General features: G+C 41.7%; 1 protein-coding gene across 1 annotated transcript in view; it reads right to left on the bottom strand.

The window, feature by feature from the left end:
• The window catches only part of VWA8 (von Willebrand factor A domain containing 8), a gene marked incomplete at both ends in the record, with an annotated part of 383,297 nt that overhangs the window by 47,860 nt on the left and 308,411 nt on the right, over positions 1-27,026 (bottom strand). The gene's annotated exons all lie outside the window — the stretch shown is intronic.

Genomic DNA, 27,026 nt, shown 5'->3' with positions numbered 1-27,026 from the left:
TTGTCCCTATTTCCAAAGTCCTTTCATTTGCTTCTTATTTTAATTTTGGGGGTTCTGGAAATTGAACCCAGGGCCATTCTACCTCCAAACTACACTCCCAGACTTTTATTTTTTATTTTTTGGTGGTACTGGGCATGGAATCCAGGGGCATTCTACCTCTGTGCTGCATTCCCAGCCCTATTTTTTTTATTCTTTATTTTTAAACAGGGTCTCACTAAACTGCAGAGGGCCTCACTAAGTAGTTGAGGCTGTCCTTGAACCTGTGATCCTCCTGTCTCAGCCTCCCAAATGCTGGGATTACAAGTGTGTGCCACCATACCTGGCTCTTTTTAAAATTTGAAACAGGGATTCATTAAGTGGCTGAGGCTGGCCTGGAACCTGTGATCTTCCTATCTCAGCTTCCCAAGTCTTAAGATTATAGGCATGTACCATGTCTAGTTAAACAACATATCAGAATACCCCAAAGTGAGGAATGGTGTGAGAACAGCCCTTTCTTTCCCTTCCCTTCCCCTCCCTCCCTCCCTCTTTCTTTCTTTCTTTCTTTCTTTCTTTCTTTCTTTCTTTCTTTCTTTCTTCCTTCCTTCCTTCCTTCCTTCCTTCCTTCCTTCCTTTCTTTCTTTCTTTCTTTCTTTCTTTTCTTTCTTTTTGTGGTACTAGGGTTCCTGGAAACCCTTCTACCTCTGGGCTACACTCCCAGACCTATTTTTATACTTTTTTATTTGGAAACAGGGTCTCTTACGCCAGCACGGCTGGCATCGAACCTACGCAATCCTCCTGCCTCCGCCTCCCAAGCGCGGGGATTATAAGCGTGCACCACCACGCCCGGCAGAACAGCTCTTTCAGCAACACTTCCACTGCTCACGCCATTTTTGGAACTTCATTGCCACTCTACCCAGCACTGACACGCTGTGACCTGTTCATTGGCTTCAAATCTGGCAAAAACAGTGATCAAGTGGAGTTTTAGTCAAAATCAGGCAAAATTAAATGCGTGTGTGTGTGTGTGTGTGTGTGTGTGTGTGTGTGTGTGTGTATTTGGATATGTTGTTTAAAAATAAATAAAAGAATGTTGGAAGAGATATGAAGAACAAATTCCTGTGTGTCTGCTACTTTCATAAAACATATTAGTTATTTTCTTTAGACAGTTTCCACAATCCAGTTTAGTCTGTCTACAAGGATAGCTTTAAGAATAATTATATTAATCTCAGTACTTGGGAGGCTGAGCTACAGGATTAAAGGTTCTAGGCCAGCCTCAGCAATTTAGTGAGAACTTGTTTCAAAATAAAAAATAAAACAGGGCTGGTAGTTTAGAGGTAGAATACAGAATGCCCCTGGTTCAACCCTCAGTGTCTCTCTCTTTCTCTCTCTCTCTCTCTCTCTCTCTCTCTCTCTCTCTCTCTCTCTCTCTCTCTCTCTCACACACACACACACACACACACACACACACACAGCAAGAATAAGTATTAGGAATGATAGTACAAGGCCAAAGCAAAGGGCCCTCTATTAGCCTCCTCAGTTACCCCCAGTTGCTTTTGAGGTTGGAGTAACACCTCTCATGGTCATCAGAGAGGCAGAAAACAGGGTGTAAATGCCTGGGCAGAAAGGAACCGGCATGTTCTTTGCAGCCTTTATGTTGTGCCAGGCCATCTGCTGGACATGGTGCTGCTCACAGTGTTCACGAGGCAGCCCTACACCAACCCCCACTAGGAGCCCAGGCATGTTGCATAACTGACTAATTCTTGACAAAACAATCATCAGCAACCTTGATTTATTTCAGAGAAACACATACCATAAAATTCCAGGGATAGCTAATGAAAAGCAAGGCATCTGGGGGGTTTATCTAACTTTGTCTCATCTTGTCAATGTCATTGTACTCAAGGAACACTTTTCTCTAGGTGGGTGGGAGGAGAATATTCACCAAGGGGTTCTCAAAACCATTTTAGGGTATCTCTTGACACAAAGTGACAAAAATTCTTAAAAGGTGCAAGGAAGGAAGTGTCAGACAGCTCAGCTCAAGACGGAAGCTGGAACAGACACCAGCGCCGGCCTGTCATTGGAGGAAGCTTGTTTCCTGGGGACAGACTGTGCCGTGGAGCCACCGGCTACTCAGAAAGTTAACAGTCTGCTTTCATGCATGTGTCAAAGAGCAGTTGGAATGTGTCTCCCCTGAGAGCTAGTTTCACTTGAAGACGTTCAAGTCATCCTGATGACTGAAATAGACACCACTGGATTCACTTAAGGGGATCAAAATGTTCTTCAAGCCAGAAAATATCATGGCCCCTTATAACTTTTGACACAACCTGACACACATGCTCAGACCCTTGACGTTTCTCACAGCGGACACACTCTACTTCCTTTTAGGTGGGTGTACTGTGACCCTAAGAATCATTATCCTCCTACATATGAATTAAAATGGAAAAAAAAAAAAACATGGATCTTATAAACTACAAGTCATAAAAATGTTCCAGAGTAAAGTAACCCAATGCCAGCTCAGGGAGGAACATGAGTCACCGAAGCCCTATAATTCTGGGCAAGGCCCATGTATTTCAGGCTCCTCTTTGAGTTCATGATTTAAAAAAAGGGTCATTAAAAAATGACATAAATAGCCAGAATATAGTTCTGGGAGAAAAGCTGGCTCTTGCAGGTATGACTGGACTACATGGTTGGTTGCCATTTTCTAGCTGGACACTGGGTGCGGCTTGACGGGCATTTCTTTGTGCTTACTTGACATCCATTCCTTTTTTCCTCCTGTTAGACAGAAGGTAGATCAATCCTGGCTGGGAGGAATCAAGCACAGAGATCCCACTCCCCTTGGCCAGTGGCCGCTCTAGGGGAAGCACGTGACTTGAGATGTCAGAGGAAGTCTTTCAGGAGGCCCAGGTAAAGAAGAGAGGCTGGCAAGGAGAACTGCTCACCATCCAGAATGAACACCCTCCCCACCCACCTCCCCGCCCCCACTCTTCCTGTCTTGGGTCACAGGTGAAGACGGTGATCCTCACAGCTGTGGCGTCTGCCTGGTGTCCAAGCAACAACAAGAAGGGGCAGACTGAAGGAAGAGCCGGTGCCGCTGACGCCATTGTTGATCTGCTGAGCCAGCCATGGCGCCACTCAGCTCGAATTCTCTACATAATGAACACATGTTGGTAGAGTTTAAGTTACTGCTAGTTGTTTTTTTTGCCACTTGGAGTCAGGTGCATGTATGTATTATGGGATGAATGAGAGGCGGGAGGGCAGAAGCTATTGTCTTGGCTTTCAGAGGATGTTCTCCGTGTGTGTGTGTGTGTGTGTGTGTGTGTGTGTGTGTGTGTGTGTTACTGGAAATTGAACCCAGAGGCTTTCTACCCCTGAACTACACCCCCAGACTGATTTTCTTATTTGGAAACAGGGCCTTACTACATTTCTGAAAGCCTCACTAAATTGCTGAGGTTGTTCTCAAACCTGAGATCCTCCTGTCTCAGCCTCCCAAATACTAGGATTACAAGTGTGTGCCACCATGCCTGGCTATGTTCTACTTCTAACAAGAAGAAATGCTTTAATGTTGTTAATAACTATATACTGCACTGTAGTTGATATTCATTCATAATAAATAAATAACCCCAGAAGGCAGTCATGTGTTAGGTGCCTTTATTATTGAGAATTAATGCCTCCCCCTCCCCCACCTTTGTTAGAAAGTCTAAGAATCAGAAAGCAGGCAGGGGTGGTGGGATGGGGGCTGGGGCATATGACATCCTGACAGCAAGTGCCTACTAGGGTGACTTGTGCCATCAACAGTGAGAAACAGTGGCTGGCCTAGTCTTTCTTCAGAAGCCCTGTCTCCTGGTGTGGGAAGCCTTCCTTTCTCCTGAGCTTCTTCAAGTCAGCTGGTGGCCCCTCCCTGCTGACTCTGGGCCCCACTTCCCACCTCCCCAAGCTCAACCCACTCCAGTCTTCTCTTCCTACTTCTTTCTGCCTAAATACTCCTAGAGGCTTTTGTATATTTTAATTTCTGGCACAAATGAAGCTCTTGGTAAATATTTTTAAATATCTGAAACTGTAACTCACCTTCCTCTGTCTAGATGTTCTAGAACACATCCCTGTACATACCTATGTTATCTGAGTTACAGAGCCTCCGATACAGAACTTTCTTGCTAGGATGATCCTCTTTGCTAGGAGCCATTATTATTCAACAAAAACACCCACTCTAAGTTAAAACAATAAACTTTAAAGGTTTGGGTTAAAAGGAGGAGAAAATGTCAATTGATTAATATTTGACATTTTTTATTATCTGACTCTACTAGTATTGGCCTAGGGACTCATACATATAGCCTGGTACACACAGATCCTCAACAAATGTGTGTTGAATGCATGAGTGGCTGGGCGTGGTGGTGCACACTTGTAATCCCAGCATGGGGGCGGCTGAGACAGGAGGATCACGGTTCATGGCCAGCCTCAGCTACTTAGCGAGGCCCTTTGCAACTCAGTGAGACCCTGTTTCAAAATAAAGGGGGTGTAGCTCAGAGGGCTTAGTGAGGCCCTTTGCAACTCAGGGAGACCTTGTTTTGAAATAAAGGGGGTATAGAGGTAGAAAGCCCTGAGTTCCATCCCTAATGCTGCAAAAAAAAAAAAAAAAAAAAAAAAAAAAAAAATGCAGGAGTGGGAGGCACTCAAAGAGAATACAAAGTTTAACCTTCCACATAAAATCTTCTTTATAATAAGCTATCTTTGAGGTGTCAGTGGGAAACTCTTTCCATCTCAGCCCATGATTGGCACACAGCAGGACCACTGGTCAGAACAGAGCCTCCTTCTAACACATGCAGGATTTGCGTATCCCTGTGGGCTCACACTTGTTCTTACATTCCCACCCTGCATCCCTCTCAGCTTGACTTCCCTGTCCCTGCCTCAGCTCATTAGCTTCTGGCCTGACCTGGCACCAGGCCTTGGGTGGGCTCCCGCCATGGCCCATAAGCCTAAGGGAATGGCCTTTCTCCTTCTTCCCAGCCCACACAGAGCTGTTTGAATAGCTGTCCAAAATAACACAGGGTTGCAAAACCTATCCCAAGCAACTTCATTCTTTACTTAGGGTACCTATTTACTCATTTGCCTTCTTTCTTTTACATTCAGATAGGAATGAAAGATAAACAGGATTTTTAAAAAATCTGGGAATACGGAATGCAGAATGATAGAATCAAGAGGATGTCTCATGGGTTCAGATGCTACACTTAAAAACAAATCTTTATGGGAAAGCAAATGCTGTTGTCATTGCACATAGGTGAATGTCAAAAACAAATAGTAAGAACCCACAAAGAATTGGCATAGGTGAGAGTGTAGGGGCATGGAAATTCTCCCCTATTGCTGCCACCACACATAAACATAACACATCAAGTATTCTAAACATTCACACAAAAACAACTTGTAATTAAATTCCGAGACAGCAGAGGTGTGGCAGTGTCAAGTCTCTATATATTTTGCCTTTTCTATTTTTGCCTCTTATTTTTCAGAACCTTTAGAAAGTTAACTACTCAACACTGGAGTAAATTAGTGCCCAGCCATCAGATTTCCATAGTCAAGGAAAGGTTAGTGGTGAATGTTACGGATTGGGAGAATATGGTTTGTGGAAACTTCCTGGGGACCCCTGCTAGGGTCCCGGACACAATTTCCCCCAACCCATAACAAAAACCCAAAACGACCCCAAACAGAAGAAAAACCGAGGATTCTTGTCCTAAGCTAAGAATAAATATGCATAGCTTGGACCGTTGCTGAAGATTTAAAGAAGTTTATTAGAAAGATAGAAATACAGAAAATAGAAATATAGCCCCATGCCAAAATGGCATGAGGGGTGACTCGAAATGAATACACCAAAGAGCTTACACATGGACTCGGCCTTTTATACCCATGACCTCCATCTTGTTTGCGTGACTCTGGTAGTGAAAGTCCCTGTAAGGAACCTCCCCTTACCCTGTAAGGTACCTCCCCTAGCAAAGTGTGGTGAGGTGTCTCCTTCCATGAAGGTCGACCCCTCCTACCATCTTAGCTAGCTTATCCAGTCATGTAGATCTGTTTTTAGATAAAGGCCTAGTTCTCCTCAACTAAGATCTGTCTTTAGAGATAGGCCTAGTTCTCCTTTCCTATTGACTGGTTAATTACTTTGAGTTAGGTTAATTTACATTGGAATAGCTGCCTGTTTTAGACAGAAATCAAGTCCTTTCTTTACCCATTTCTGCCGCCATTTTGACACAACTATTTTGAAATATATAAATTATTTTCTTTTGAAATATATTAATAATCAGAGCTTTCCCAAATCTTCCTAGGCCATTCCAATACTGGTACAGTGAAGGCAACCTTGAGTATAGCAAATGCTTCAGCTCTGCAATACATAAGGTGGCTGTGGCAACAGACATTTCATTCCATATATGTATATGTATATGTGTATGTGTATGTGTATGTGTATGTATATGTATATGTATATGTATGTGTATGTGTATGTGTATGTGTGTGTGTATGTGTATGTGTATGTGTATGTGTATGTGTATGTGTATGTGTATGTATATGTATATGTATATGTATGTATATGTATCTTTTGGTTCTGAGGGTTGAACCTTGGGGCATTCTACCTCTGAGCTATACCCTAACTCTTTTTATCTTTTGTTTTGAAACAGGGTGTCACTAAATTGCTGAGGGTCTCCCTAAATTGCCGAGGCTGTCCTTGAACTTACCATCCTCCTGTCTCAGTCTCCCAACTACTGAGATTACAGGTATGTCCTACTGTGCCTTTTTTTGTGGTACTGTGGATTCAACCCAGGGGCATTCTACCTCTGAGCTATACCTCAACCCTATTTTTTATTCTCTGTTTTGAAACAGGGTTTCATTAAGTTGTGGGGGGCCCCACTAGGTAGCTGAGGATGGCCATGAACCTGTGATCTTCCTGTCTCAGCCTCCCAAGTACTGATATTACAAATGAGCACCAACACATCCTGCTCTGGCTATATGTTTTTATTATTACTGATGCTAAATGATCTCTCATGGCAATTTCTGGCCAGTGACTTTACTCAAAGCTATACTCATGTTTTGTGCTTTCTCCAAAATACAAAGCTGATTTGGCAATTTTTAAAAATTGTTAATTTTCTTTTCTTTCGTGTTTTTTCTTTCTTTCTTTTTCCTTTTTGTGGTACTAGGAATTTAACCCAGGGGCATTCTACCTCTGATCAACACCTCTATCCCTTTTCCCTTTTTATTTTGAAATTACCATGCGTTGGCCTAGAACCTGGGATCCTATCTCAACCTTCCAAGTACTTGGATTACAGGAATGCACCAGCAGGCCCAGCTGGCAATTTTATTTTCCATGTTGACAGACTCTTCTGAAGCGTTAAGGATAGTTAGGAAAAGGGAGGGTGTGCAAAAGCCACTCCTGCAGGTCATAGGTAGAGCATGCCTGAGACATGAGGATGCAGGTTGAAGACCAGCCTCAGCAACTTAATGACACCCTATTTCAAAACAAAAAATAAAAAAGCGCTGGGAGTGTAGCTTCAAGGTAGAATGCCTCTGGGTTCAAGTCCCAGTAAACATACACCACACACACACACACACACACACACACACACACACACCATCACACCATTCCTACCACTGCCCTGGGTGGAAGCAAAGGGGGATGTAATATGACCCAGGTTGGAACGGCTCTTGGGAGCACCCACCACAACTATGTGGGATGGCATTCAGTGTGGGGAATTCTTTTCTGAAAGTAGGGACCTTAACTGAGCAGGTTACACGGCAGAGTCTCTGTGGAGATGTATTTCTGGCACCAAACACTGGCACCTGGTTTTCCATTTTCTTTGTTTCTACTAAAGTCACACTGTGCCGCCAGCTATCAGTTCTTTCAGCCATGCTTCACACAATTGTTGGCTCACTGATTCAGGCTACAGACATGTTTATAAGCCACTGCCTACAGATGTTTACCCTGTGCGTCCCCAGCTGTTTCCTGGAGCTACCCGCAGTCCCTATAAAACCTGCATTGTAACCCCAGAGATAACAATCCTCCTTTACTTCCCGCAAGCCCAGCGCTGTCACTTACATACTTTTTGACAGTGGTTGTGGGTCAAAACTAATAATGCGAATATAAAATAATAGCATAAGGAGAGGCAACAGAGGAATAAGCCGTCTGTTTTGTAGACACACTCAGAGGGTGTGGCGCACTGCTCAGTGGCTGAGCCTGCCTGGCTTGCTTCCATGCTGACCGTGTGAAGGAACCTTCTAGGTTGCTGCATTGGTTCAAATGGCTCAAGCTAGTGCTTGGAGTGTGAGCTCCAAGGTCATGAGGTTACACAGTGACTGTAATGCACACTTTTATTATATTTCACTTATGTATATACAATATATATCTACACACATACAATTTTTAAAAAATGCTGCAGATAAAATAGTGTTGCTAGTGTTGCAATGAGTCAGTGTTCTAGGGTGTGTGGGAAGATGGGGTGAGGTACGTAAACTGTCATTGATTCTAGCGTGAGCATCCAGCAGGCAGGACAGGTGTCATCCTCCCTGTCATCTGCAGGACTGCACAGACCTGGCAGGTCCCAGATGCTCTGACGAGGTCTGGCGAGTCAGTGAGTAACCACGTCCATGTCTAAGCCACAGATGTCCACAGCGGTGCATGTGCCACCAAAACCACGCAGAAGCTTGATAACTGCCCTCCTGGAACTAGAGGAGGCAAGCCACAAGGCAGAAATTTTGGGGGTAGGAGAAAAAGAGTATTAGCTCTTGTTCAGTGAAACATTCTTTTAATTTTTGGTTGTGAAGGCTTTTACTATGTAAGCAACAAATTTAGAGTGCTAAACAGCAGTGGGTAAAGCTTTCTAATTAAGTTTAGCACACAGTTAATGGCACAAATTTATGTCATGGATCATTGACATTGAGCTGCATAGTAATTAGGACCAATTGATATAATGACTGTAATTAACCAAGAGTTCATATATCTAGCTATACTACTCCTGGGTATCTTTCCAAAGGGGCCCAAATCAGAGAACTACAGTAATATATGCATACCCATGTTCATAGCAGCACAATTCACAATAGCTAAATTATGGAACCAACTTAGGTGTCCATCAACAGATGAATGGATTACAATATTATGGGATATCCACACAATGGAATTCTACTCAGCAATAAAGAAGAACAAAATTATGTCATCTTGGAAAATGGAAGGACCTGGAGAACATTACGTTAAATGAAATTAGCCAGTCATAGAAAGTAAAGGGTCATAGTTTTCTGTAATATGCAGAAGCTAGGGAGTAATGGGAATACCAGAGGACTTCTGATAATGGAGGAAAAACCTCAGAGGAGCCAGGGAGGTGGTCTAAAGGAAGGGGGAGGAGAGTGAGGATCAATGAAGGAAATTACTGCCGTTGGCTTTGTGTGCATATGTGAAAATATCAATGTCAATCTCAGTACTCTGTATGAAGAAAGAGGGGAGTGGGAGGCCCACCAAGTGCTGTGTGCATGAATGTCACTGTCCACATGATTTACTTTATAATGTGAGACTATAATGCACCAATGAAAGTGTATAAAAAAGTTCTATAATCAAACACAGGTGAGTTGGTCATTTTCTCCTTTGTTTAGTTTTCCAGTTTCTTCACCAGTGTGAATCTGTCAGCCCTCCACTTATACCTGAAGCTCTTACTCCTAGAAAGACCAAGGCCCTGCATGCCATTCCCACAAGTCCCCTTCTTCTCTCTCTAGCCCATCTCTCCTGTCTCCCTGTATGCCCAGCCCAGGATTCCTTCCACACTGTCAATGTCCCGGGACCTGGGCTGTTGAAAGCTTTGAGCAGCACAAACTAGGGGACATTAAGCTGGGTGGGTTTGGCCCTGGATGCCATGGTATGGTCACTCACAGTGAAGACAGTCACCCAGAGAGGAGAGGGAAAATATAAAGTAGATTCTCGGAATGGACCTGGGGCGAGAGGGGCGGCAGTCAGACCTCCTATCCGCCCAGGGTCTGTGTTGCCCTGTAATTCTTTCCGACGCTTAGGAATTTTTCCATGTCTGCCTCCTTCCATTGACATCATTGTACCCTGGGACCTAACACTGTTATATTATGGTTGTGCAGTGTCTGAGGGAGCCTAACAGGACCCTGGGTTTCAAAAATACACTTTGTAGACTGCTTCTGTCTTTTTTTGACCTGTCATACTGTCATTTTTCTAAGTTTGACATAGAGAATGCGGTTAGGCATCTGTAAGACACAGATGTTGAGTGGTAGTGTTGGAGAGGATGGGAGGGTGCAGAGAGTTGCAGCCCAATGTGGCTCCTAACTCACTGTGTGATGCTGGCCAAGTCATTAACCTCTCTGGGTTCGCCCAAATAAAAATCAGACTATATTCTTTCTAGTTTCAAATTCCTTACTTTTTAATCTACATTTGTTTCAGTTCTACTTGATAAAAATTGGCTTTTGATCCTGGTTTGGTCATCAATTGATAAGGTGGCTTTGGCTAAAGCTACTTATCTTCATTTTACTTTCTTTGCTTGGAAAAACTGAGAAGGATGGCCTTGGAAGTGTAACTGAAACGACTCTGTTGATCAACAGTTATTATAAAAGCAAACCGAATTCTCATATAATTTACTGGGGGAAGTGTGCATCATTTGGTAGGGATGGAAGTTAAACCATGAACGTCCATGATTGAAATTAAAAGACAAAAATAATTAGTGTTCTGTGGGGCAAAAAATAAGTCAGTGAAAAGTGCTGAACGTGTTGGCCCCTGAGCTATGTTTCATAACAAGGGTTATAGGTTTAATTTATTTTTCTTCAATGAAACATAATCTATTAAAAAAACAATGCTTGAGCTGGGGTGGGGGTAGCTCCATGACAGAGTCCTGGTTTGATACCCTGCACCAGGAAAATTAATGTTTGAGGGAGTTAGGATGCTGGACACATGTGTAGTCTTGGCTACTCAGGAAGCTGCAGTAGAAGGATTCCAAATTTTATTTTTTTATTTTTTTATTTTCTTTTTATTTATTTTTTGGTGGTACTGGGGTTCCTGGAAGCCCTTCTATCTCCGGGCTCCACTCCCAGACCTATTTTTACATTTTTTTTTATTTTTTATTTTATTTGGAAACAGGGTCTCCTAAACCAGCGCGCGCGGCTGGCTTTGAACCTGCGCGATCCTCCTGTCTCTGCCTCCCAAGCGCGGGGATTACAAGCGTGCGCCACCACGCCCGGCATAGGATTCCAAATTTTAAACCAGCCTGAGAGATTCTAAAAAGGGCTGGGATGTAGCTCAGTGCCAGAGCATCCTGGCTCCAATCTCTAGCATACGCACACAAACAGGTGGGGGGGGGGGATGGAGGAAAGTGTTTGCTACAAATATTAAGAATCAACAAAACCTTTCTTGAAGGAGGAGTTAAACCATAGGTTTGAGGGTGTAGCTCAGAGACACAACTCTGGCCATACCAATGGTCTAGGCCCTAGGTTCATCCCAGCACAAGGGAAGGGAAGTTGACCTGCATATTCACAGGTATCCTGAGGCCAGGCTGGCAGCCAGCCCACCTATTCAGACCAAGTTCCTGCTGCACCAATGGAGGATTAGAAAACAGCATGGGTTCTTCCTGTCAAAACTCCCCAGACACCCTGGATCACCAAACCATTTTCAGATGCAAACTGCAGAAGTGGCTAAGTCTCTTAACACATTTCCACAGAACACAGTGGTGGCTAAATGGATTAGGAATACTTTGGGAACCCAGGTAACGCACTTGTAAGAAATGTGGAATTCCCTTAGTTTAGGGCTAGGATTGGTCATTTCAAAGGGTAATAATGATGTGTAAAGTAGAAGACATTTGTTAAATTAGAACATGTAGAGAACTGAGCAAGAAGTGAAAGTCAGTATCCTCAGGACAGGGTATCCCATGTAACCAAGGAAAGGTATTTCCTTTCTATCTGCCCTATTTCTTTTGTTTTAAGGATGGGCAGCTTAGACTAGGTCCTTAAGATCTAGAATTATCTACACCACCCTCTTTTCAAAAGTATGTGGATCATACATTTTAATTCAGGTATGGTCTCACCACGTGGCTTTTTTTTTTTTTTGGAACTGGGGATTGAAACCAGGGGCACCTTACCTCTGAGCTATATCCCCACACCTTTTTATTTTGAAACAGATTCTCCCTAGGTTGCTGAAGGTCTTGCTAAGTTACTGAGGCTGTCCTGGAATGTGTGATTCTTTAGTTTTAGCCTCCCATATACTGAGTTTACAGGAGTGCACCACCAGGTCCAGCTAGCCTGGAATTTTTTTCCCCCTTTTTCTTTTTTTGGTACTGGGGATTGAAACCAGCAACATTCCACCTCTGAGCTATGATCCCCAGTCCTATTTTATTTTAACAGTATCTTACTAAGTTGCTGAGACTGGCTTTGAACCTATGATCATTCTGTTTCAGCCTTCCTAGTACTGGGATTTAGAATCAACAAAACCTTTGTGCTACCACACCCAGGTAGCCTGGAATTTTTGTAGAGCTAGATATCAGGGTAGAAATCAAGGAATTCCAGGTAAGAGTTGATGTTGCAGGTCCAAGCCAAACAGACTCTCAGGAAGTTTTTTTCAAACAGCATAGATTTGTTTTCTAAAACTAAGTACATATATAATAACAGATAAATCTTCAAGTGCCTTCCTTTCTTCCTTGCCTGTCAGGTAGCTACCTGCTTATATAGTATAGCATTTCCCCCTTATCTTTGGGGATCCTAAAACCCCTTCCCACAGTGGATGCCTGAAATCACAGATAGATTTGAATTCTCTAATGTTATGTTAATCTTAAACACACATAACTATTCTACAGATTATAAATTAGGTATAGTAATAATAACCCATAATAGAACAATTTCCAGCATCATTACTCTTGTGCTGGGGCTATTGGTAAGTAATGTATGTGTGATTTGAACGCAGGCTCTGTGACATGGGGACAGTCTATCTGAAAGCCATGGTGGTTACTTGGTGACTCTTGGGTAAGCAGTGTGGACTCAGGGCACTAAATACAGGGACAACTCATGCCCTGGATGGAATGGAGAGGGAGCTGCAGGATTTCAGCTTGTGGCTTAGAAGAGTGTAAAATTTCTAACATATGACACATTTACTTCTGGAGCTTTCCATTTAATATTTTTGGATCACTGAAACCTCATAAAAGTGAACCCCAGATGAAGGGGAGGCAGAACTCCTATAGTTTATTTGATGAACCCTGCCTACAAGTCAGGCATGCTGCTAAGATGCTGAGGACACAACGCTGAATAAGACCTGGCTCTGTACTTCATAGACTTTTTGGCCAGGAGTAGAGGGATGGAGTCAATAACCAGTGCGGGGACCCGGCGGAGGGCCAGGCCAGGGTCAGCACAGTTTGTCAGTAGTGGAACCAACTGGAAGGGCTCCCAGCCCAGGCTGGAGGTAGGACAAGTGTCAGGGGAAGCTTCCTGGAAGAGGTAATGCCCAAGGGAGTCTTAAACCAAGAGAAAGGGTCAGATAGGCCAGGAGGCTTGAGGATTTGGGCACAAGGAACAGCAGAAAGAGTGTGTATATGTGTGTGTGTGTGTGTGTGTGTGTGTGTGTGTGTGTGTGTGTCCAGCTGAAATCAAGATATGATTGAGGGATAGTTTACACAGAGAGCCCGTTGTCAGCATTCCTACAGCCTTGCTGCAGCACTCAGCACAATCTATTGTCCAATCCACATTCACTGTGGTTCATGACGATGACACGCTTCATTCTCAAACCCACCCATTCTGCCCAAAGTCCAATGAAATAATCAAAGCACATGGGAAACCCAATAAACAGAGAAGCTAAAGCTCACCACTGCTAAATATATTATTTCTTATTGAAGAACATCAGGGAGAAATGTGCTATCACTGTGGTACTGCTTCACCTGTGATCAGTATGTGCATTATTAACAACAACAACAACAACAACTCAGTCCTTACCTCTGGAAAAACACTTGGAGTTGACTTTATGATGTAAATGACGCCATGCCATGAGGGTATTTATTGTACTTGTGTGTTTGTCTTTTTTTTTTTTAATTACTTTTTGGTGGTACTGGGGTTCCTGGAAACCCTTTTACCTCTGGGCTACACTCTCAGACCTATTTTATATTTTTATTTGGAAACAGGGTCTCTTAAGCCAGCGTGGCTGGCTTTGAACCTGCGCGATCCTCCTGTCTCCGCCTCCCAAGCGCGGGGATTACAAGCGTGCACCACCACGCCAGGTCTTGTGCTTGTCTTTTTTTTTTTTTTTAATTTTTTATTGAACATGCTTGTCTTTTTTAAAAAAGGTAATTTCAGTTTTCAATTAATTTAGTCGCAACATTCCTAAAATTGCAGAGAAGCAGTATGGTAATGCCAGTAGTTTAGAAACCAGGAGACCTGAGTTTAATTCTTGTTCTGCAATTTAGGAGCTATGAAACCTTGTGTGAGATTTGAACAATCAGAGCCTTGCCCTTACATAGTAATAAATACGTATGTTTATATGGAGTTGCTACAAGATTCAAATAAGACATTAGCCAGTTGTGTGACTCTCAAGAAAGTTCTTAAATTTCTTTGAATTTTCATTTCTAAATCTATAGAATAAATCAGCGGCACTCTGACAGAACTTCTTATATAATGACAGCTTGAAACCTGTTTATAGCTACATTAAAATGATTCAAAAATATAAAGTACTATTCATATATGATACATTAAAGATATATTATGAAATAAAACAGATGAAAAGGGAGAACTCATTCTTTATTTTCACCATGCATTTTTGTAAATTCCTACCATTACTGTGCCTATTTTGTTGGTGTACTTTACAACCACCAACCACCTGAAATCATGAAAATGTTGCCTGAAAGAGAATTTAGCACGGCAAGGACAGTGGTCTGGGAGAGAAATGAATCTGCAAAGGAGACAGAAGAGCAGACAGGAGAGACAGGAGGGACGGCGGAAGGAGAGGCAATTATTATGGAAGCCCGGGAGAGACTGGCTTCAAGAGAGTTTACTGTGTTCAGTGCAGCTCAGGGCCAAATAAGATGACGACTGAAAAGGGCCCAGTGAATTTAACCACTCGGCGGTTACTCCAGTCTTCAGCAAGAGCAACTCTGCAGAGGAGAGAAGAGGAAGAAGTCTTAAGGAAAGTGAACCTTGTCTGGCGGGAGTCCGTGCGGGTGGGAAATTATCGGAAGAGGCTTTGCTGTGAAAGGGGTTAGAGTTATACAGAGTGGAGTCATAAGAGACTTGGTCTGTGGGGTTCAGAAAAAATATGAGTGCATGTTCAGTGGTGATGGGAAGGATCCAGAGGGACCAAGAGTGAAGACATCTAAGGAATGAGCGACAGAGCCACGTTCCTGAGAAGGTAGAAGGGACAGGCCTCTGAGAGGCTGAGGGAGGCCGGAAGAGCTGCAGGTGGCTCTGTGTCCTGAGCTGGGGAAGCTGAGTGGGGGTCTCTGGCAGCTTCTATTTTCTAAAAGAGTGTCTGAGAACTTGGGGGAGAGTGGATTGGGATCTGGAAAACATGAAGACTCTACGAAACTCATTATAGAAGATTAGGCTTAAAAGATTTTTTTTTTTAACCTCAAAAAATATTCTAAAATTTCCAAACATGTTCCTTTAAATGGAGGCTTTGTGGAGAATAACCATCTGTCTGGAGATTAAGTACTAGATACATGTGCTGGGTGTGAAAATGAGATAAGGAGGTTAAATTAGTGAAACTTAATGCTACATTTTGGACAAACTCTAAGTACACACAATGACAGCCACCTTGTAAGTGATGCCTCTTAGAAGCAGAACCTGAATTTCCCAAACAAAAGATACCTTCCTTTGACCTCTCACAGCACTCTGTGCTTCTCCACAGGGTCCTTGGGGCTGCCACAGCCTCATCAATCCATGTACGCTTTACCTTCCTGCTAACCTCCAGGCACCTAAAGCCAAATGCCCCGTTCAAAGCTGAGTTGCAGTGGGTCTTTCACTACACGCACCCATTGTAATGGCTATTTCAATAAAAGAGGAAGTGTTAACTGCTTTATATAAATTGGCTTTATACACGGGGAGGAAGATCGTCATGGCAGAGTGAGGTATCTTTTCAAGAACAAAGAGTCTCCAGAAACAGCAACAGAACAACAGATGGGTGGGCCAGCACGCTCCAGCAGGACAGGACGGCACAGCCACTCTGTTTTACAGTTTCAAGACAGCCTTAGGCAGCTTGGCTAAGAAAATTCAAGGAAATGGAACACCCCCTCCCCTGCTCCTATTCTTCTACAAAAGACAGATAATTATTTGAAGTATTTCTCAATATGAACAAAATGAAAAGGTGACCTTTGAGTATGTGACAGAGTCTATTCGAATATGTTAGTGTTTTCAGCAGAGAGAAGCAGTGTTCAGGGTTAGGGGATGTTCACAGGAGCCAATTTTCCCTCTCCTTCATGTTACATATGCCATAAATAAAGAGAACTGGGTTTTGCAGGCAGCCAGAGCCCGGTGGCTCACAGCCACCCTAGGGGGTGATAAAAGTCTCCTGCTATTGGACTTACATAAACCAAGCCACAAGGAAAAATTTTAAGAATATTCCCTTTGCTCAATAAACCTGAATGTTTTAAACCTAAAAGGTGGCTAGTCTGAGAAGGAAAATAAATCGATCTGGCAAGAAAAAGCAATCATTCAGAGTGCTAGCAGATTAACTGAAACACATAGGATATCAAATTCAGTGATCTAAAAAGCATATGCTTGCTAGTTAAAAATCTTTATTTCTAGCTCTTTGCCCATTGAAAAAATACACTGGAAGAGCTTTATCCAGTGATTTGGTAGTGCTAAAATTGGGGCTTCTGTACAATCTCTGATTTGTTTGTATTCAAAATAGGAGACAATACATTTCAAAGTCTGAAGTTTTTATAGATTTACCTTTTGTTTGATGGCAATAAATAAAAGCAGCTCACCAGGTAATAAGTCAGTCCAGTTGATCATACTAATGAGAATGAAAACTTAAAGACTTTTCAAGAAAGTGACATTTCCAATTTTTTGAAGCAAAGTACCCACACAATTGTTTTATTTTATTTAAGAAGGAAAACACAAAGACAATAATAATAATAATAAAAAAGCCAAGCGTGGTGGCACACGCTTGTAATCCCTGTGCTTGGGAGGCGGAGACAGGAGGATCATGCAGGTTCAAGCCAGCCTTGCTGGTTTAAGAGACCCTGTTTCAAAAAAAAAAACAAAAAACAAACTATATATATAATATGTCTGGGAGTGTAGCCCGGAAATAGAAGGGTTCCATCCCCAGTACCACAAAAAAAAAAAAAAAAAAAAAAAAAAAAAAAGACAAGACAGATATAGGTCAGAAGGAAGTAGATTGGGGGAATTTGTTTGAGAAGTCCTACCCAGGACTGACCTCTGGTAACCACTGAGCTTGGGGCAAATTAATAACTCTTTTATTTTGCTTCTTCAAAATATATGTCTGCATACTTTTTTAGTCTTGAATGAAGACACAGGATAAAGGAATGGGCCAGAGAGTTATCTTGTTTGTGGGCAAGCTACAGAATAACAGGGCTAGACACATTTTCCCAGATAAAGAATATACTAGAGTCAATGCCTGGAGTAAGAACTGCAGTTCTTATAGGGAAAGGTAACCTTAAACACTAACAAATCAAAACAAAAAATTAAAATTAAATAGTAATTCCATAAAAAAGTACATTTCCAAAGCATTTAGAAACCTACTAGTAGTGAAAAAAATGATAATGCTAGTCCCAGTAGATTTTTCCACTTTGAAATCTCTTTAGAAATTGATGTTTGGGGCAACTGCGTAAAATACACATAGCTTTTCTGGAGTCATTTGGAAAACTGACCCTTCTTATGTGTACAGGCTCAGTTCTCCCCTCCTTTTGGTACCACTGATTGAATCCAGGGGCATCCTACATCCGAGTTACATCCCCAGCCCTATTTTATTTTTATTTTTATTTTGAAATAGAGTCTTGGCTAGGCTGCTGAGAGTCTTGCTACACTGCTGGCCTTGAACCTGGGATCCTCTTGTCTCAGTGGTGTAGGCATGCACCACCATGTCTGGCCAGCTCAGATTTTTTAAAATAATGTCTGCTTATTGGTTAGGGGCCAGTACTGCTGTATTGTTGATTATTGCTCTTAGGATGTCTTCTCTGGTCTTTATTTATTAGAGGTAGCAATTTTCTTTTCTTTCTCTCTTTCTCTCTTTCTTTCTCTCTTTCTCTCCCTCCCTCTTTCTTCCTTTCTTTTTTCCTTCCTTCCTTCCTTTCTTTCTTTCCTTCTTTCTTGTGCTAGGGATGGAACCCAGGGGCCTTCTACCTCTGGTTACACTCCCAGACCTATTTTATATTTTATTTGGAAACAAGCTCTCATATGCCAGCTGAGGCTGGCTTTGAACCTGTGTGATTCTCCTGTCTTGGCCTCCTAAGCACCAGGATTACAAACATGTGCCATTATGCCCAGCAGAGGTAGCAATTTTCATCATGAGAATGATGTCAGCCTTGGCAACCAAAGTCTTATGTTGATTTGTATTCATATTGTGTAGTGTCCCAGAATACATCATAGGTTAATAAAAGAAGACTTTTAGCTGGGCGTGGTGGCGCACTCTTGTAATCCCCGCGCTTGGGAGGCTGAGACAGGAGGATCACGCAGGTTCGAAGCCAGCCTCAGCTACTTAGTGAGGCTCTCAGCAACTTAAGTGAGACCCTGTTTCCAAATAAAATATAAAACGGGTCTGGAAGTATAGCCCGGAGGTAGAAAGCCTCTGGGTTCCACCTCCAGTACCACCAAAAAAAAAAAAAAAAGAAAAAAAAAAAAAGAAAAAAGACGACTTTTATTTAAAAATAGTATATGGAAAACCTTTTTTGGTTGGCATATGTCTTATATGATCATATATATTCTGGATTTTTGGTTCCAAAACACCAAAGGGATTCTATACAATTTTATAAATTTTATTCTATCCAATAAAATAAATAAAATAGTAAAATAGGTTTATTTGTAAAATGATAAAACACAAAAAAGTCAAATGATTAATAAGCAGTTAACCATGTGTCCTGTTGTGCCCAAAACAGTTCCAATTAATGTTATTATCCCAGTGTAATTATTAAAAGCACCCCTTTTACTCTTTTTTTTTTTTTTTTTTTGATGTGGTACTTGGGATTGAACCCAGGGTCATTCTACCTCTGAGCTACAATACCAGCCCTATTTTATTTTTATTTTAAAACACAGTCTTGCTAGGTTGATGAAAGTGTTACTACTTGCTGAGGCTGGCCTTGAACTTGTGATCCTCCTGTCTTAGTGTCCCAAGTACTGGGATTTTACAGGCATGTGCTGTCATGTCCAGCCCTTTTAGTCTTAAAAGCAGAATTATATGATTACTTTATAATAACTAAACATGTAGACAGAACCCTGCCCCTCAGAGGAGTTAATTATGTCATTTAAGTGTTGAATTAAACTTCATTTCTTGGCAGCAATCACCAAGAGCAAAATTGGGCAACACACATCTCCTGTTTGACAGAAAGAAGCATACAATATGCTTATTCCAAGCCCATATGAACAGCAATTTTTTTGAAGTCTGAAATTAAAAGTTTGAAAATTTGAATGTTGTCTCCCAAGTCCACTAATACATTTTCTGGGCTCTGTTTCTGATGTGATCTCTTTACGAAAAGGTAGAGCAGCTGGGTGTGGTGGCGCACGCTTGTAATCCCAGCATTCGGGAGGCTGAGACTGGAAGATTGTGGTTTGCGAACAGCTTCAGCTACTTAGCAATGCCTTCCGCAACTCAGTGTGACCCTCTTTCGAAAAATAAAAAGACTAAGAAATAGGGCTGGGGGTGTAGCTCGGAAGTAACATGCCCCCGGGTCCCATCCACAGTACCGCCAAAAAATAAATAAATAAAAATCAAAGGTAAAATCCTATAGAGGAGCAAACAAGACAACCTAAATGAGGGGATGGGAGGGCGGAAGAAGGAAATTCTCTAAAACACACAACGTACTTAAACATATTGAAGTCAACCACTAAGCCAAGCATAGGAAGGAGGGATGGGGAGGGAATGGGGTGGGAATTGGGTAGAGGCTAAATGGGTGATGTGTATATGTATGTCCACACAAGATTTTTACCCCAATATGATGTATGAATATAATGCACCAAAAAAAAAAAAAAAAAAAAAAAGGTAGAGCATACCAGGCAACGTTCTGCTTTTTTCTGCTTTTGACAGCTCTTCTGTGGGCTGCAGGACAGATGGTCTGGACCACTGCGGCCACTCGGCCTTCCGTGCCGCTTGGCCTCCAGTTATTCCTGCTACTGCCCCTCTCCTTCGGCACTCCTTTGGTGGAGACGGACCCTTTGCCCTTTCTCTTGGGGACACCCTACCTAGCATTCCTCCTCCAGTGGCTGGGCTCCAGTGCGGTTCCCTGCGGTCCCTGCCATAGCCTTTCTCCAGAGGTTAGGGAGTCCTTTGCCTGATCCTGAATGTCTCTGACCTGACTCCCGGCTGCCCTCAGGCATCGCGTTTCTCACTCTCACTTTAGAGAAACTACGATGTCTCATCTTCCTGTCATCTTTGAATAACTGGTGCCTGGCGCAATGTCTGGCACCTAGCAGATCCTCAACAAATAGTTGCTGACTGAGTGAACAAGATGCAAGTGCGGAAGCTTCCTCCTGGGTGACTGGAGCTGGGTTTCCTTCCAAGGGCCACTCTACCGGGTTCTTTCTGCTCTTCGTGGGGCTGAGGGAGTCAGTGTTACTCTTGTATATCAGTCTTGAATGAGTTAACACAGACACAGAGCTCAAAGAATGATGGGATGATGGTGTGTCCTTAATGGGCAGCTGTCTGGGGTTGTACAGAGGGTCTCTACTGGGGCTGAAAGTCACACAATGCCTGTGTTGCCAATACCAGGCTGGAGAGGGCAGCCTGAAGGAAATGGCCCTCATTTTTAAATTTGCTTTTTAATTTTTTAAAATTAGTTTGTCAAATCTATTCTCCCAGTGGGAACTTCTAATTTTATTTTGAGCATAAGCAGCGTGCTGGAAGAAGCCCTAGTAGGGCTAACACTGCCACGAGAACACATTGTGAGTTTTTGGCAAGTGCAGCTCTTAGGGAACAAGTTTTTGGAAAGGAATGAATATATTTTCACCTGTCCTGCTTCTTATTACAGGTAACCCCCAGTATCTTTTTCCCGTAAGCTCATACAGATTGCATTAGAATTTGGTGGTACTGGGGTTCCTGGAAGCCCTTCTACCTCCGGGCTACACTCCCAGACCTATTTTTATACTTTATTTGGAAACAGGGTCTCTTAAGCCAGCACGGCTGGCTTTGAACCTGCACTTTCCTCCTGTCTCCGCCTCCCAAGCGCGGGGATTACAAGGGTGCGCCACCAGGCCCGGCTAGAATTTGAAGGTAAAAATTTGAGCATGGTCGCTGACTAACTCAGGTTTTTTAAAATTTTTATGGTGTGTTATACTAATTGTCTTTTTTCTTAGGGAAGTGAGGTGGATGCTCTTAGCCTTGGAGGAACCCTTGGAAAGCTCTTGCGGAGGCTCCTATGAGCTTCTAGCCTCTATGAGAAAGCCAGGCATGGTGCCCCTGAGGAAGGACTGTGTAGGGAGATGGCTTGCCTGCCCATACACATTTCTTTAGGATCATCAAATATATACATTGTCCACTCTTAGCAGAAACATGTATTACTGTTACCCTAAAATAGCTTCTAACACACTTAAGACCACATACATTGAGACCAGTTTGCTTGGATTCAAATCCTGGCTTTTAACACTTGTAGCTGGGTAAGGTACCTGTTCTATAAGACAACAATAATGGTAGTTACTTCTTAGCATCACTGTAGGGGTTTGGAGGTTCTCCCAGGGGAGTGCAGCTACTCATATACCCTTAACCGAAGACCAGTCCTCTATTTGGGAAGCTCGTCCTCTTTAGCTGAGTGCGCCCCTTTGGGAGGGACACACATGGAGCGGTGAGGGAGGAAGGGGACGTCCACCCAGCCAGCCAGATCAGCTGAATCAACCCTGGTGATCAGTGGGGTGAACATATGCCACAGCCAGATCGTCCTCACATCCCACTGTAGGGGTTAAAAGGGCATATCACACATAAGCCCTTATTACTTGGAATGCTCGGCCATAAATACATTATAGCTATTATTATCACTACTATTACCTACTTTTATAAAAGTGAAAAAGATACTGCATAGCATACAACAGTCACTTTTTAGTATAAAAGTGTCAGATATTTTCATGCTATTATTAGCATTGGGAAAAATAATTCAGGATTTTTCAGTACTAGGGATTGAACCTAGGGGCATTTTACCTCTGAGCTACACCCCCAGCCTTATTTTTTATTCTTTATTTTGAAACAGGATCTCACTAAGTTGCAGAGGGCCTCATAAGTAGCTGAGGCTGGCCACAAGCCTGGGCTCCTCTTGTCTCAGCCTCTCAGATACAAGCGTGTGCCACCACGCCCGGCTTAACTTAGGATTTTAAGCAAGAATATTTTCTGAGGTTTCCCCTACATTCTGTCCAGTTCTTACAATAACGCTCATGACCTGCTGTTCATTCATGACCTCATTCAGGAAGTTTAATGTTGCTACAAATATAAATATCAAGCCGATGTTTCCTAACTAGCTGGTGCTGTGCCTGGATTGTGGCAGGCCCCTTTCATGACTCTGACAGCTGGAACGAGAGCTTGATGACTTCTGCACTCCTCAAAACATGTTTATTCCCTGCTGCAAAGGATGTGGCATGAGGAAGACTCAAAGCATTTCCAGTTACGTGACTACTCCAAGCAAGGCTTGTGCGAACTAGATATCTTCAAAATGAGAAAATGGGTGGAATTAGAGAATATTAAGCTAAGTGAGATCAACCAGCCTCAGAAAGTCAAGGGTTGAGTGTTTTCTCTCCTATGTGGAAGCTAGAGGGAAAATAGAAAACTAAGGGACTTGAGATCATTGAGGAGGCTGATGAGTAGAAGGGGGAAAGGGAAGGGAGGTGAAGAGGAGGAAAAAAGCAGAGCTGATGAAAGAAACAGCTCAAACCATGCTCTGCCTGTGCAGGAAGGTGTCATAAGCAATCTCACTAATATGTACGGGAAGGAATGGGTAGTGGGGTGGGACCTAAATAGAAATACACCAAGACCTGTGTGCAGGTTTGTTTGCATGACTTTGACTATGCTACATAATTATAATGCACCAATAAAAGTATTAAAAATGAGAATAGATAATCCAAAGTGTCAAGAGAAAAGCAGCGCTTTGTCGACAAGTCCCAAGGAAGGATTTGTACTGCGATCTATTCTACGTGTTTGCTTGCTGAATTAAAAATAATTTTTAAAGGACAACGCCAGATTTAAATTTTTCATGTACTTACATATAATTTTTCTGTGTGTAACTGAAGGTGGGACAAATGCATTTCATAGAATGTAAAGAGAACATGTACCATTTTTCTTCTACCACAGCTTCTTAGAGAAGTTTCCTGGTTTTCATGTGTACAGTTGAACAATGGAGCCTAATCTGGCAGCTGAGGCGCATTCACTCATTCATTAAATCACTCATTCATGCAGTGATTCCTGATGATGTCTCCTACCATATGTCTGTGCCATGCACAAGGAAGATAACGTGAACAAAACACCCATAGTCTCTGTCCTCATCTTATTTATAGGCTGGGCACTTACATTATTTCTAATACTCATAATTCTCTATATCAGACATTATTATTTCTATGCTGAAGGGCAGGGAACTGAGGTTTAGAGAAGTAAAGCGCCTTATCAATGTCACATGGTTGTTAAATTGATCAAGAGAGGATTCAAAGCCCAGTTCATCCTGTTCTAAAAGCCAGATTCAGTAGATTCTTTTTATTGCACTATACCGACTTTTAACAATATACTCATCCTTGAAAGTTACAGAATTCATGTTTTTATAAAGTATATTGTGGTCTAAGAAAGCAAGGAATATAACTGAAAAACAATCGCTTTTCCCTTTTTAATATATATCAGATATATAGAAAGCAATGTACATCAATAAATAGGCCACTGAATCAAAGGGCTAGTGTACCTTTTAGGAGGTTAGTAAAGTGCAGTATTTTACACAGTCTGAACTAGCTTTATGCCAGGTAATCTTGAGCATGACCTACAGACTCAGTGCCTGCCCTGGCTGCCCAAATCTGATAATGCAACTTCCTAGTCACGGGAGTTGGGTACATTATATAATTTGAGACTCCATTTCTTCAGGTGTAAAATGGGACCGACACCATCTATCATTCATGTGGGGCGCCACCGAGACTAAAGGGAGGAAAGAATACAGAATGCTTAATAGTGATGAACAGAAAAAAGTTTCTTATCTTTCTCCCACTTTATGCACCAGCTTTTCTAGCGATGGTAGTAAAGCGCATGTCTGTTTTGTATTTACAGAGAAAAAACAGGTCCAGTAGAAATGCCCCAGAGCACGAAGATCATTGACTTTGATGCCCTTCTTGTAGTAAAACCTGGGATATAAATGAGGGTTAGAAGCTTCAAGGAATCATTTTGGGCTGACTCAGTTTTAGGGTGAATGAAGAAGGGTTTGAATAATCAATCCATAAAGATAATCCTAAACCACAAGTAATCCTCTTGTGCAAATTAGGTAAGGAGAAGCATCCTAACACACCGAATATATCTATAGACAAACAAGGTTTTTTTTTTTTTTAAACAAATATACTTTAAAAACCTGCAATTTGAAAGAAATAATAAAAAAAAAGTTTCAGAAGATTGTTACCTGAAATTGTCACCCTAAATGGATATGTATTTGTACACACTGAATATATCTATAGACAGACAAGGTTTTCTTAAAACAAATATACTTTAAAAACCTGCAATTTGAAAGAAATAATAAAAAAAGTTTCAGAAGATTGTTATCTGAAATTGTCACCCTAAATGGATATGTATTTGTTTCATTCATTTATTCCACAAATGTTTACTGGGTGTCGGGTAGGTTGGGGCATTGTACCAGCTCTGGGCACGTGGTGATGAGCATATCAGCAGTGTCTTCTCCCTTCAGGACCAGTTTGGAAGTGCAATCAGCTACATCATTTACTGAAACCATTAAGACTGACCAAAGCCCAAGTTTAATATGGAACTTAGTCCTAGATCCCAACTAAAAGTAAAGATTAAGAAGTGGGTTGTGTGGGGCATGCTTGTAATCCCAGCATTTGGAAAGCTGAGACAGGAGGATCACAGTTCGAGGACAGCCTCAGCTACTTAGGGTGGCCGTGAGACCCTGTTTCAAAATAAAGATAAAGAATGGGGGGTGGGGATGTAGCTCAGAGCATTCCCAGTACCAAAAAAAAAAAAAAAAAAAAAAAGATTAAGCTATGTATGTCATAGAGAGTCTACACAGCAGAGAAGAGTTCCACCCCCAGTACCACCAAAAAAAAAAAAAAAAAAAAAAAAAGGAAAATGCCTTTGGATTATGTCCATAGTTACCCACGTAGGGACCTTGCATTTCTGATCCTGATTAATATTAAGTATTATGATAAAAAATTATCTTTTTTTAGGCTTGGAAAAATCCTATTCAAATAATTTTTGGAAGCTTTAGATTATATTATATATGTGGTTCAGGTTTTAAAAATATTTCTGATTTTTTCCCTGCCAGCAACATCCTCTATAGCACAAGTTTTATTTCTGAAGCGGTCGCTCCCTTGGTATTACTTGGGAGGTGGGCATTATTTCCTCAGAAAAGCAAACAAGGGAATAAAAACAAGGTGACTCAAAGGATGAGGAAGTATATTTTTCTAGAGAACAAAAGATTCTTTCACAGTATGTCAAAGACTTGACTGTGAACTTTTCTGAATGTAAACACTGTTTGGATGGCAAAAGGAATTTCATCAATGTCTATAAAAGGTCTCAAACAATAGGTTTTGCTTGAAGCCACATTTGGCAGGCGGCAAAATAATCTTTTCTTTAAATACTTTGCCTGTAGACTTAAAAAATTTTCATCACCCCAGGAGATATATGATTATAATTACTTTCAAAATAGCAATAATAACACATAGATTATGGTACTGCTAAAGGCAAGTTATATCATAAACTATAAGTAACATCATTTATGTTTAGTCTTCAGGAATAAAGAAATGCTTTAAGAGATAGTTTAAAATAATAGGCTGAGTCTTTCCATTTAGATTAAAAATTTAAAACTTATAGTAAATTTCTTTAAACATTTTTAATGATCACAGAAGTATATTAATATTTTTAACTGAAAGGAATAATATCAGCTAAAGTAAATATTTTTTTCATTTTCAAGTTTTATTCTTTATGGATCTCCTAGTTTAAATAAATTTTAAATTGATGCTGGTAATTATATATCACACACACACACACACACACACACACACACACACACACACATATATATATATATATATATATATATATATATATATATAACACACACACATATTTGTGGTACTGGGGATTGAACCCAGGGGAATTCTACCTCTGAGCTATACCCCCAGTCCTATTTTTTATTCTTTATTTTGAAACAGGGTCTCACTACGTTGTCGAGGGCCTCACTAAGTAGCTGAGGCTGTCCTTGAACTGTGATCCTCCAGTCTCAGCCTCCTGAATGCTGGGATTACAAGCATGTGCCACCACACCTGGCTCCTGGCTCATGGTTTTAATATTTAATAGTTTTACACTAATGAACAATAATGAACACTAATTTACAATAATGAAATTATTTAATTGCTATAGACACCCATGTTCATGAAACAGAAGGTTTAATGTTGTTTAGGTGGAGATTGTCCCACATAGTGGGACTAGTGGAGATAGTCCTCCATAGTGGAGATTGATCCACAGATTCAGTGTAATCTTTGTCAATATCCCAGCTTTCTTTTTGTGTGTGTGTGTGGTACTGGGGACTGAACTCCAGAGTAGTCTATCTCTGAGCTACACCTTCAGTTGTATTTTATTTTTTATTTGTAAACAGAGTCACAGTTGCTGACGCTGGCCAAATCTATGACCCTCCTATCTCAGTCTTCCAAGTACTGGGATTACAGGTGTGTGCCACCACACTCGGCCCAGTTGTCTTCTTTCTGAAAAT

Source organism: Muscardinus avellanarius (genome assembly GCF_963383645.1).
Source record: "Muscardinus avellanarius genome assembly, chromosome: 2".
NCBI lineage: Eukaryota > Metazoa > Chordata > Mammalia > Rodentia > Gliridae > Muscardinus > Muscardinus avellanarius.
Note: the sequence above shows the minus strand (reverse complement) of the source record. Positions and strands in the feature narration are given on the sequence as shown.